Here is a 12,420-nt window from a genome sequence, read left to right on the forward strand (position 1 = left end):
TAGCCAAGTTTTAAATTTATAAAACACGATATTTACTAACACTAAACACACATATGGGCAAGTGCACCCATCGTGGACGTAGTATAGTGTTGGTAAGATACCGAGGTCGTCCAAGGACACAAGAGCTTTTAATACCGGTTTATCCTCAACGTCTAATCAAATCAAAAAGTTAGAAAAATGTTTTATACTAAGAAAAATAAAAACTAACTAAATGCTGAAAAATAAAATAAAAATAAAAACAGATAGACAAGATGAATCACTTGGATCCGACACGTGTATTAGTATAACCTTTGATTATTTTCGCACTTTTGCACTTGTTTAAGAGATTATCTTAGTTATTGTAGTAGGCCCCTCTTTTGAAGGCGACGTTACCCTCAACCCAGTAGTTTGAGTCAGCAAGGATACAATCCTAAAGGGTCGGATTATTGAAAGATAATGAATTAAGTTATTAATGCAAATTATGGTAGGCCCCGCTTTTGGCGGTGACGTTACCCTCGGCTAAGTAGTCTGAGTCAGCAGGGATACAGTCCTAAATAGCCGGGTTATAGTATTAATAGTAGTTAGCTTATGAGGGGGTCAAAGAGTTTGGATCCCCGCCATCCAATACCTATGGGCATTGAAGGAGATCCTACTAAATTTGACCCAGGTCCCAAGCAGGACCTCTAAACGCTGAACAAGGGCAAGACCTTTACCAAACCGTTCCCTTAACCCCCGACCAGGTAGCCAACATACCTCCATATAGACCGTGGAGATATGAATGGTGAAAATCTTTTATTTTATATAGACAGTAAAATAATGCCAAGACACCACGGACAAACGATAAGGAAAGATCACCTTCAACATAAGTAACTAGTTATTAAAGTCATTAATACAAAACCAAATAAAAAGTGCAAAAGATTAAAAATAAAAAGTATTATACTAAACACTTGTCTTCACCAAGTGATGTAAGAGACTTAGGCAAACATGGCCTTGATTGTCAAGAACTCTTACGATCAATCTTGGATCCCGAGACGACTCACACACTCTATGATGGACAATGGATGATGGTGGTGGATGATGGTGTTATGGTGGTGGTGGGTGGTGGATGAAGTGTGAGAGAGGTGGTGTGCCAAGGGATGAGAGAGAATGAAGCCAAGCTCCTCTATTTATAGGCTGAACAGAACGCTGGACACGGCCCCGTGTTCGCTGAACACGGCCCCGTGCCCGTCTGACATTCTCTCTCTTCATTAATTGTAATTGCGAATTACAATTAATGCGCCTGCTGTACTTTCAACACGCCCCCGTGTCCGCTGGGCACGGCCCCGTGGTGAGCAATGGAAGCTTCTACTGGTTTGTCTTTTCTGCTGCTTCCTGGGCACGCCCCCGTGTTCACTGGACACGGGGCGTGTTCAGGCTCTGTTTCTCTTCTCTTTGTCTTGGGAGGTGCCGTTGAGGGTCCGGGCAGTTCACTTTTGTTCCTTTTCTTGTATTTATGGTAGATTTAGTAGTCTTTTTGCTTCTTTTGTGATTTTGAGCTCATTTCATCCTGAAAATACAAAAGGAAGACAAAAACACTCTTTTTCCAACATTAGTACTTAAAAAGGGTTAGTTTTATGCCTTAATCGATGTGTTTTATATGTTGCATTTTACACACATCAAATACCCCCACACTTGAACTTTTGCTTGTCCTCAAGCAAAACTCTTTTAATGTGGCTTACACTCCCAAATGGAATAGGTAGAAGAGAAGTTTTTCAACTTGTCCTAGAGTGTCGGGAATCCAAGGTTTGTATAGGTTCTATTTTTATTTTATTTACAATCGGTTCTATTTTTATTTTATTTACAATCTTATTCGTCATGGTTTATTTTGAACTTTTTCATAAGATAAACTACTTAATTTGGCATAGCATGCCTTATTAAAATTCCATTTATATACAAGTTCACATACCTCACGGGAGATCACTCAATCACTCGGCCGAAGGTGTATATTTAAGTGAATCGCTCGAGAGCTGCACGGATTTACATTTTCCATATGCTTGCCAAGCGATCAATCCTCCTCCTTTTTAACTTTTACCTTTGTAAGTATCAAGAGGTCTTTTGGGGTGAAGGCTTGGGTTTAAAGGTGGGTGGTTGGTTAGTGGTTAGTAAAAAGGGCGAAAATCGTAACAAGTGTCGGTTTTCGTAAAATACCTTATTTTTGGTGACATTTATTTTTGAAGTATTTCTCCAAACAAGCTTTTTGTAGCTTATGTTTGTTTTTGACTTCATCATTTTTTTTTTTTTTTTTTTTTTTTTTTTTTTTTTGATCACGTAAAGGTATGTTTATGAAAAACCGAGTTTGTCACTAAAATAAAGGTGAAAAAATGAAAAAGGTTTTTGGTGGGTAGAAAATTGTTTTGGGGGTAATGAAATGAAAGGTTTAGGCTCAAAGGGGTTTTCTAGGGGGATTTTGGGTAGGTAAAAAAAATGAAAAATAATGGTTTTGAAAGAAAAATAGTTAGTCCTAATGCCTCCATCATTTACTTACTTGGGTTTAAGTTGGTAAGGACCGGGAATGTATCGTCGTGGCAAGTTCTAGATTTGTAAAGACCGAGCGGCTATTCACACAAGAAACGAAAAATGAGCATTTAGTCTAAATATGTGTATTTCTATGCTCAATAAAGGCTCAAAACTCACTTTTTGTGGGAATGGGTTTTTTATGTGACCAAGCATATATAATCGAATTTTAGCTAGACTTGTTATACCGTTTCATAATTTTCTTATGTTAGTTCTTTTTATCACGACGCTATCGGTTGTAAGTTTGTAAAAATATAACCCTTTTATAACTTGTTATTCCCAACTTAAACTAAGACAAGTAAATAAAAAATTGAAAAAGTTTTTGAAAAAAATTTGGGGTGTTTAGCGGTTCCAATAGAGTTTTGTGTAAGGCTTGTTTTAGGATTTTGCAAAATTCCAAGGTTTTAGCATCCCCCCCCCCACACTTAAATTACACATTGTCCTCAATGTGTCCAAAAATAGAGTTTTTGGTTGATTAGAATATGTAAAAGTGTGTTTAAAAACAAAGATTTGTGTTACTGGCACTCTGGACACGGCCCCGTGTTGACCGGGCACGGCCCCGTGGTCAAGTGCCAGTAACAAAAATTATAAAATTGAAACAGAAGCCTGGACACGGGGGCGTGTTCGCTGAACACGGCCCGTGTCCAGTTACCTGAACTGGATGATTTCCTGCAGGGGGCTCAGCACGGGGCCGTGTTGGTTGGGCACGGCCCGTGTGGAGCCTTCTGTTATGGAGATTTTTGTCGGTTTGTTCTGTTCTTCTGCATGGTTCCATTTTTTTCTCGTTCCCTTTTTCATCCATTACCACCATGAGTCCATAAATCATAAAAACCATCATAACATTGCTAATAGAGAGATAATACATAAAGATAAAAGTTACATAGATAGTAAGCTTATGGAGTTCTAGCCCTATGTTTTATTTTAATTTTAGCAAAATTTCCAAGAATCTACTGATCCTGGTTAGACAAGGCTTTGTGGAGCTCCAACTTTCGGATGCGTTTTTCCTCATATGTCGGCAAGCCACTCCTCTACCTCCCTTGGAAGGAGGAAGGAAGGCTCGTTCGCATTCGTTTGAGGAGTTTCAACTTCCGCCGGGACTTCTTGTGGGATTTCCATAGGAGGTTCCGCGGGGATGTCTCCCCACCCGGTAGGGTTGTTAATACCGAGTGCTAAGTTCCAGTCTTGTTGTGGAAGGACTGGTTCTATAGGAGGTGCCACCAAAATGTTTAACCTTTGGTGCAAAAGGTTAATCTCTTGGAAGCTGCTTTCCAATCCCATTGTAAGATCGTTGATACGGTCAATGAGGACCTCCTCTACGGACGTCATTTCGTCGAGAGCCTCTCTTAGTGCTATCACGTAGTGCACAAGTGTGGCTTCAACGGAGGGTCTCCTTCCCCTTCGGCTGTTTGAGGAATGCACGGATGATGTTTCGCTGTTTTCACTCGCCATTCTACGAAAAATAAACCAAAAATAGTTTACAAGACGAAACAGTTTCTGGACACGGCCACGTGCTCACTGAGCACGGCCCCGTGTTCATCTTTCTGCAGAATTTTGGAGCAAGGAACCTTGGGGTTTCGAGTTATTTTCTGAGTTTGTGCAAGCTTTTTGACAGTAAATAACTTTAAACAATGTTACATAACATGTTTTTGCCAAGATTCCATGATCAAAACTCCTTGTTTCCTACCATAAAGATTGAAATTTCAAACTTTTCATGGTGGCTTTTGAAGAAAGATGAAGAAGAAGGAAATGTCTAGAAGAGGAAAGGACAAGATGAGTTGTTGGAAACTTCTTTTAGACTTACCTAGGATTGTTTGAGAGAAGATTCCTTCAAATCTCTGTCCCCAAGTTGGTCCAAATGTGCAGGATTTTTGGCTGCATTTATAGAAAATGACAGCCTGCTGGACACGGCCCCGTGTTCGCTGAACACGGCCCCGTGTGCAGAGAAAATTCTGACACAGTTTGTCCGTATTCTGACGTCATGATCAGAAGGGAATCTTTTGATGGACACGGGGGCGTGTTGGCCGAGCACGGCCCCGTGTCGGAAAGCTGATTTATGAAGTTTGTCTTTATTAAGGAGCTAATTCTTATCGGGTGGCTCCTGACTTGTTGGAACAACCCCATAGTGCCTAAGATACCTTAATTGTCCTATACTAAGGCGAGAACGCAAGAGGTTGTCGGTGAGGGTAATTCCTATTTTCATTCTAGGTGGGCAAGTCCAACCCTTTCCCGGGCTCTCGTTAAAGAAGGTGTATGCCGAATCGCTCAGGTCTATGTATGCACCGAACGAGGTCGATGGGGAGTCCTTCACGGCACAATCGGCACAGGGACGACTATCGTCCACGTCTTGTCTAGGAAGAAAGGTATTTTCGGGAGCAACGAGGTTGTCAGAATGCGGTTCCAACATTTCCTCATGGTCATCGTCTTGGGATGGATCTAAGAAATCCTTCCTAAGTTCTTTTGACCAATTTAGAAGTAGTTCTTCTAGTTGAAATAGCTCGTCAAGGAGCATATCTCCTAGAATATCCGGTTGGGCGCATTCGAGGGAGAAATAGTGTTTATTTTTACTTTCGCCCCTCTTAAGGCTACAAGGAATTGGTGGGTCTATATAGTGTGGCCTATAAGTGAGGAAGAAACATTTTAATTCCTCGTGTTCGCCTCCACATATTTGACACCACAAACCATAAGAGTGCCGAAAGTAAAAAGAATCACTATTACTCATGTTTGTATCAGAAGTTACCAACCGCCGGGATCAAACGGTTCTGTTTTCAGCAACTGAATCTTGGGCACGGGGGCGTGTTGAGTGGACACGGCCCCGTGTTCAGCCTACTGTCTGATATAAAACAGGATTGCCAGTTCCAATGATTGGGCACGGGGGCGTGTTCAGCGGGCACGGCCCCGTGCTGAGCTCTGCAGAAGCTGAAAAATCTAAAAAAAAATCCTAACAAATTAAAGAAAAATAAAAAGATGATTAGGCCGTTGATTCCTAACTTTCTTAAAATCCTTGTGTCCCCGGCAACGGCGCCAAAAACTTGATGTGCGTGAAGTGTGTTATATTTTTAGATATATATTTAAGCCCTTTTTACACTTTTAGCCAAGTTTTAAATTTATAAAACACGATATTTACTAACACTAAACACACATATGGGCAAGTGCACCCATCGTGGACGTAGTATAGTGTTGGTAAGATACCGAGGTCGTCCAAGGACACAAGAGCTTTTAATACCGGTTTATCCTCAACGTCTAATCAAATCAAAAAGTTAGAAAAATGTTTTAAACTAAGAAAAATAAAAACTAACTAAATGCTGAAAAATAAAATAAAAATAAAAACAGATAGACAAGATGAATCACTTGGATCCGACACGTGTATTAGTATAACCTTTGATTATTTTCGCACTTTTGCACTTGTTTAAGAGATTATCTTAGTTATTGTAGTAGGCCCCTCTTTTGAAGGCGACGTTACCCTCAACCCAGTAGTTTGAGTCAGCAAGGATACAATCCTAAAGGGTCGGATTATTGAAAGATAATGAATTAAGTTATTAATGCAAATTATGGTAGGCCCCGCTTTTGGCGGTGACGTTACCCTCGGCTAAGTAGTCTGAGTCAGCAGGGATACAGTCCTAAATAGCCGGGTTATAGTATTAATAGTAGTTAGCTTATGAGGGGGTCAAAGAGTTTGGATCCCCGCCATCCAATACCTATGGGCATTGAAGGAGATCCTACTAAATTTGACCCAGGTCCCAAGCAGGACCTCTAAACGCTGAACAAGGGCAAGACCTTTACCAAACCGTTCCCTTAACCCCCGACCAGGTAGCCAACATACCTCCATATAGACCGTGGAGATATGAATGGTGAAAATCTTTTATTTTATATAGACAGTAAAATAATGCCAAGACACCACGGACAAACGATAAGGAAAGATCACCTTCAACATAAGTAACTAGTTATTAAAGTCATTAATACAAAACCAAATAAAAAGTGCAAAAGATTAAAAATAAAAAGTATTATACTAAACACTTGTCTTCACCAAGTGATGTAAGAGACTTAGGCAAACATGGCCTTGATTGTCAAGAACTCTTACGATCAATCTTGGATCCCGAGACGACTCACACACTCTATGATGGACAATGGATGATGGTGGTGGATGATGGTGTTATGGTGGTGGTGGGTGGTGGATGAAGTGTGAGAGAGGTGGTGTGCCAAGGGATGAGAGAGAATGAAGCCAAGCTCCTCTATTTATAGGCTGAACAGAACGCTGGACACGGCCCCGTGTTCGCTGAACACGGCCCCGTGCCCGTCTGACATTCTCTCTCTTCATTAATTGTAATTGCGAATTACAATTAATGCGCCTGCTGTACTTTCAACACGCCCCCGTGTCCGCTGGGCACGGCCCCGTGGTGAGCAATGGAAGCTTCTACTGGTTTGTCTTTTCTGCTGCTTCCTGGGCACGCCCCCGTGTTCACTGGACACGGGGCGTGTTCAGGCTCTGTTTCTCTTCTCTTTGTCTTGGGAGGTGCCGTTGAGGGTCCGGGCAGTTCACTTTTGTTCCTTTTCTTGTATTTATGGTAGATTTAGTAGTCTTTTTGCTTCTTTTGTGATTTTGAGCTCATTTCATCCTGAAAATACAAAAGGAAGACAAAAACACTCTTTTTCCAACATTAGTACTTAAAAAGGGTTAGTTTTATGCCTTAATTGATGTGTTTTATATGTTGCATTTTACACACATCAATCACTCGAGAGCGGCATGGAACTTATTCCTACCATAAGCTTGCCAAGAAATCAATCCTCCTCCTTTTTAACTTGTTACCTTTGTAAATATCAAGAGGACTTTTTTGGGTAAAGGCTTGGGCTAAAGGTGGGTAAATAGGTTAGTAGAAAAGGGCGAAAAGCGTAAAAAGCGTCGGTTTTCGTGAAACACTTTGTTTTAGTGACTTTTTCTTTTGAAGTATTTCTCCTAACAAGCTTTTTGTTTTAAGAGCTTTGTTTGTTTATTTCAAACTTCATCATCATCATTTTTTTTAGTCATATGAAAAACCGAGCTTGTTACTAAAATAAAGGGTAAAAATCAAAAGGGTTTCTGGTGGTTAAAAGGGTTTTAGGGTAAAGAAATGAAAGGTTTAGGCTCAAAGGGGTTAACTAGGGAGATTTTGGGTAGGTGGTAAAAAAATTGAAAAATAATGGTGTAGAAAGAAAAATGGTTAGTTTTAATGCCTCCATCATTTACTTACTTGGGTTTAAGTTGGTAAGGACCGGGAATGAATCGTCGTGGCAAGTTCTAGAGTCGTAAGAACCAAGCGACTATTCACACAAGAAACGAAACATGAGCATTTAGTCTAAAGATGTAAATTTGTATGCTCAATAAGGGCTCAAAACTCACTTTTTGTGGGAATGGGTTTTTTCTATGTGATCAATTATATATAATCAAATTTTAAGTAAGCTTGTCATGCCGTTTCATAATTTTCTTATGTTGGTTCTTGTTATCACGACGCTCTTGGTTGTAAATTTGTAAAAATATAACCTTATTAATCTTAGGATTCCTAACTTAAACTTTAGACAAGTAAAAAAAATGAAAATTTGTGAAAAAAAATTTGGGGTGTTTAGCGGTTCCAATAGAGTTTTGTGTAAGGCTTGTTATTAGGACTTGCAAAATTTCAAGGTTTTAGCTTCCCCCCCCCCCACTTAAATTACACATTGTCCTCAATGTGTCCCAAAAATAATTTTTTAGGTTGATTAGATGTGTAATATGGTGTTAAAAGCAAAAATTTATGTTACTGGTAGTCTGGACACGGCCCCGTGTCCACTGGACACGACCCCGTGGTGGACTGCCAGTAACAAAAACTTACAGAAGGCGAACACGGGGGGGCGTGTCGGTTAGGCATGGCCCCGTGTCTGACAAAAATCTGCAGGACAGTAATCAAACAGCAGGTCTGGGAGGTGAGCACGGGGGCGTGTTGGCTGGACATGTCCCCATGTGGACAGTTACAGCCTGAAAAACAGGTTTCTTCCCCCGGTTTTTCCATCCTGCCCTTATAAGTGCTAAGGCTTAGCACTCCAAGCCTTGGTTTGTACCTGTTTCATCACTTAATACCACACCAAGCAACACAAACATCCTACATTACCATAGTTAATTGTCTCAAGCATAAAGTAAAAGAAAAATAGAACGGAAAATAAAAGTAGTCAAGGAAAGTAAATTGTTCAACACTTGGCACGCAGGCCACAAACTGTTTGATAGATAAAGGGACTTAAACCTGTGGGCTCGCTGTCAACCCGCTCCTGCTCCTACAAACCCCCTACTCCATGTCTTCATCGCTATCATCACCTCCATCCCCATGCCCTGCCATATACTCCCGGATGCTGCTGATATCGTCTTGTATATCGTTGATGTTGCGTTCAACAGCTCCAACCCGGTGGTATGTGTTGTTGGCGAGGTTGTAGGTGTTCCTGGTACACATGAGGTTTTCCTGCAAAAGATCGTGTAAGCTTTGAAAGTTAGGAAAACCGCCTCCTTGTGAGGAGGATTGACCCGGATCGCCATGGGGTTGATACTGGTAGTGGGGAGGTGGTGCGTGAAGAACTAGGGCCTCCTGTGGGTTCCATGCATAGCCTTGCGTCCTTTGGAAGCTCACCGACCCGTCTTCCGCCTCATAAAGTAAGTTCATGGCTATGCAAATGTGGTAGTCAACTCGTCCCGACCATGGGCTTCTTTCAAAGGACCTCGGAATTCGCGTGAAATGCTTGAAAAGACGGTACACCCTCCCTCCGAAGAAGATAGGTGTTGGAGCGCGAGCAAGGCGGTTGAGATGCATGTTGCGTAACAGGAGATATGGAACATCGAGAGGCTTCCGGTTGTGGATACAGTGAAGGACAACCAAATCTTTCAACCCTACAACGCCACTACTGTCGTGACGTTGGTTAAGAGAGTATGTGAGGAGCCTGTGAATGTAGCGATAGAGCGGATCCCTCAGCTTAGTACTCTTGGTGCTGCTAGGGTTGTAGATTCCTTCACTGATTTGAGCCCATGCGGCTTGACGTTCATTTTCATCCAAGTCTCGTAATCCCCCGATATTTTCCTCGTTTCCCGATTCCTCTTCCCCGATTCCTCTTCCCCATATAGTCCTATTATAGCTCCAAACTGTGCCATAGAGATCGAGTACTTTGTCCCGCCACACCGAAATGCCACCCCTTCATTGTCGAATGGGTCACACCTTGAAGTGAAGGTGAAAGTACTGTAGAACTCCATGGTGCATTGATGCACCGACCGAAGCGAGTGTTCAATGCAACTGCTAGTGGTCCCGTAACGATGTTGTTGAATCGGTCCAGCTGGTTTACCAAGGTTAACAGGTCCGTGCATGCTCGCCTGGGGTACTCCTCGGGTCTTGTTTGAAGTATTTCGTATCTCGCCCTAGCATCGAGCTCACTTGCATTGAACCTTGTGAACTTTGCCATCTGAAAGAACACACCAAAAGTTAGCACGAAACAATGAGATTTTTAAAGAAACTGCAAACAGCGGGCTGGACACGGCCCCGTGTTCAGCGGGCACGGCCCCGTGTCCAGACGTCTGTAACCCAAAAACTTCATTTTTCGTCCCGATTCCGAAAATCTGAAAATTTTTGGCCAAGTATGTGCGGTTTCCCCCGAAAATGAAACCCTAAGTGTCGTTTTTCCCAAAACTACCCGTTTACCCTTCCAATTTCATCTTTTTCGGTTTAAAAACAAGGGTTTGAGGTTTTGGTGAGAAATCGGACAAATCTATCAACAATACAAGTGTATTTACTTTCCATTATACTAATCTAAACTAATACTAACAGATTTCATCAAAAATTTGAAGTTCGATCCGGATGAACTTGAAGAACCCTAGATTTTTCCCCAAATTTTGATGTTTCTACTACATGCAAATAACTAATCTAACTACTAATGATGATAGAATCATATCTTGATGTTGTTAAATGTGGAGGTAACGTCGAAAATCTGCGGAAAATCGCCTCGAACCAGAGCGTTTTCGGCAAAACGGGGCGTGTGGAATGAGGTAACTGTTACGAAAAGAGGGTTTTATCCCGACAGTTGCCTCGACACGGCCCCGTGTCCAGCGGACACGGCCTCGTGCCGAGCAAAAGTTTTTTAAAATTTTTTTTTGTGCTCGTGTGCATGCCCCTATTTTTCCGAAAAATGGTTAGAAGACTTACCGGTTTTTGATGTATACTCGCTTGTTCGTAACATGTCGGGTATGATGTGGATGCTTTTCATTCGTCAACCGTTTGAAGTGAGATCTCCTCCTCTTCATCCTTAATGGATCCTCGATAGAGTTTTAGCCGTTGGCCATTGACTTTAAATGGTATACCATTTCGAGCATTAATTTCTACTGCACCGTGAGGAAAAACATGGGTGACGGAAAAAGGTCCTGACCACCTAGATTTTAGTTTACCCGGAAATAATCGAAGTCGTGAATTAAACAACAGAACTTGATCTCCAACCCGAAATTCATTAGGCTTAATATATTTATCATGTAAATTTTTCATTCTTTCCTTATAAATTTCAGAGTTAGAGTATGCGTAGTTTCTTAGTTCGTCTAATTCATTCATTTGAAAGAATCGATTTTTACCTGCAGTTTCTAAGTCTAGGTTTACGTTTTTTATTGCCCAGTAGGCTCTGTGAGCTATTTCTACCGGCAAGTGACAACTTTTTCCATAGACGAGCTTATATGGGGTTGTGGCTATAGTGGTTTTATAAGCAGTTCGAAAAGCCCATAAAGCATCGTCTAATTTATCGGCCCATTCCTTTTTATTTAAACCTATGGTTTTTTCAAGTATTCGTTTTAAACCTCGGTTAGTCACTTCGGCTTGCCCATTTGTTTGAGGGTGATATGCTGTTGAGACCCGGTGATAGACCCCATACCTTGTTAATATTTTTTCGAGTTGATGATTGCAAAAATGGGTACCTCTATCACTTATCAAGGCTTTTGGTGTTCCAAAACGAGAGAATAATTTTTTCAGAAATTTTACCACTACTCTTCCATCGTTTGTTGGAAGAGCTTCGGCCTCCGCCCATTTAGACAAGTAATCGACTGCCACAAGTATATATTTGTTTCCTTTTGACGGTGGGAAGGGTCCCATGAAATCGAGTCCCCACACATCAAAAATTTCACAAACGAGAATGCCGTTTTGAGGCATTTTGTTTTTGGAAGAAATATTACCTGATCTTTGGCAAGCGTCACATGTCTTTACAAGATTTTGTGCATCCTTGTAAATGGTTGGCCAATAAAATCCTGAATCAAATACCTTTCGTGCGGTACTAGTGGCACCATGATGTCCTCCGTATGGACCTTCATGACAATGACGGAGAATTCTTCGTGCTTCATTACCATGGACACATCTTTGGATGAGTTGGTCGGCACACATTTTGAAAAGATAAGGATCTTCCCAAAAGTAATGCTTTACATCAGCAAAGAATTTCTTCCTTTGGTGATGCGGCCATCCTTTGGTGACTATACCGCTAGCTAGATAATTAGCGTAGTCGGCATACCATGGTTCTTGTCTACTCTCCATCATCTCCAAGGACTCCGTGGGAAATTTTTCGTTGATCTGCTCGTCCCTAGTTGCCTCCAAAGCTGGGTCTTCTAGGCGTGAAAGATGATCTGCAGCAGTGTTTTCTGCTCCTCTTTTATCTTTGATTTCAATGTCGAACTCTTGGTGGAGTAGAATCCATCTGATCAAACGGGGTTTTGCGTCTTGTTTCTTGAAGAGGTATCTGATAGCTGCATGATCTGTATAGACTACAGTTTTAGAAAGAACAAGGTAAGAACGAAATTTATCAAAAACAAACACCACAGCTAGTAATTCTTTTTCTGTAGTTGTGTAATTTTCTTGTGCATCGTTAAGCGTTTTACTAGCGTAA

This window comes from Helianthus annuus, chromosome 13 (genome assembly GCF_002127325.2).
Source record: "Helianthus annuus cultivar XRQ/B chromosome 13, HanXRQr2.0-SUNRISE, whole genome shotgun sequence".
NCBI lineage: Eukaryota > Viridiplantae > Streptophyta > Magnoliopsida > Asterales > Asteraceae > Helianthus > Helianthus annuus.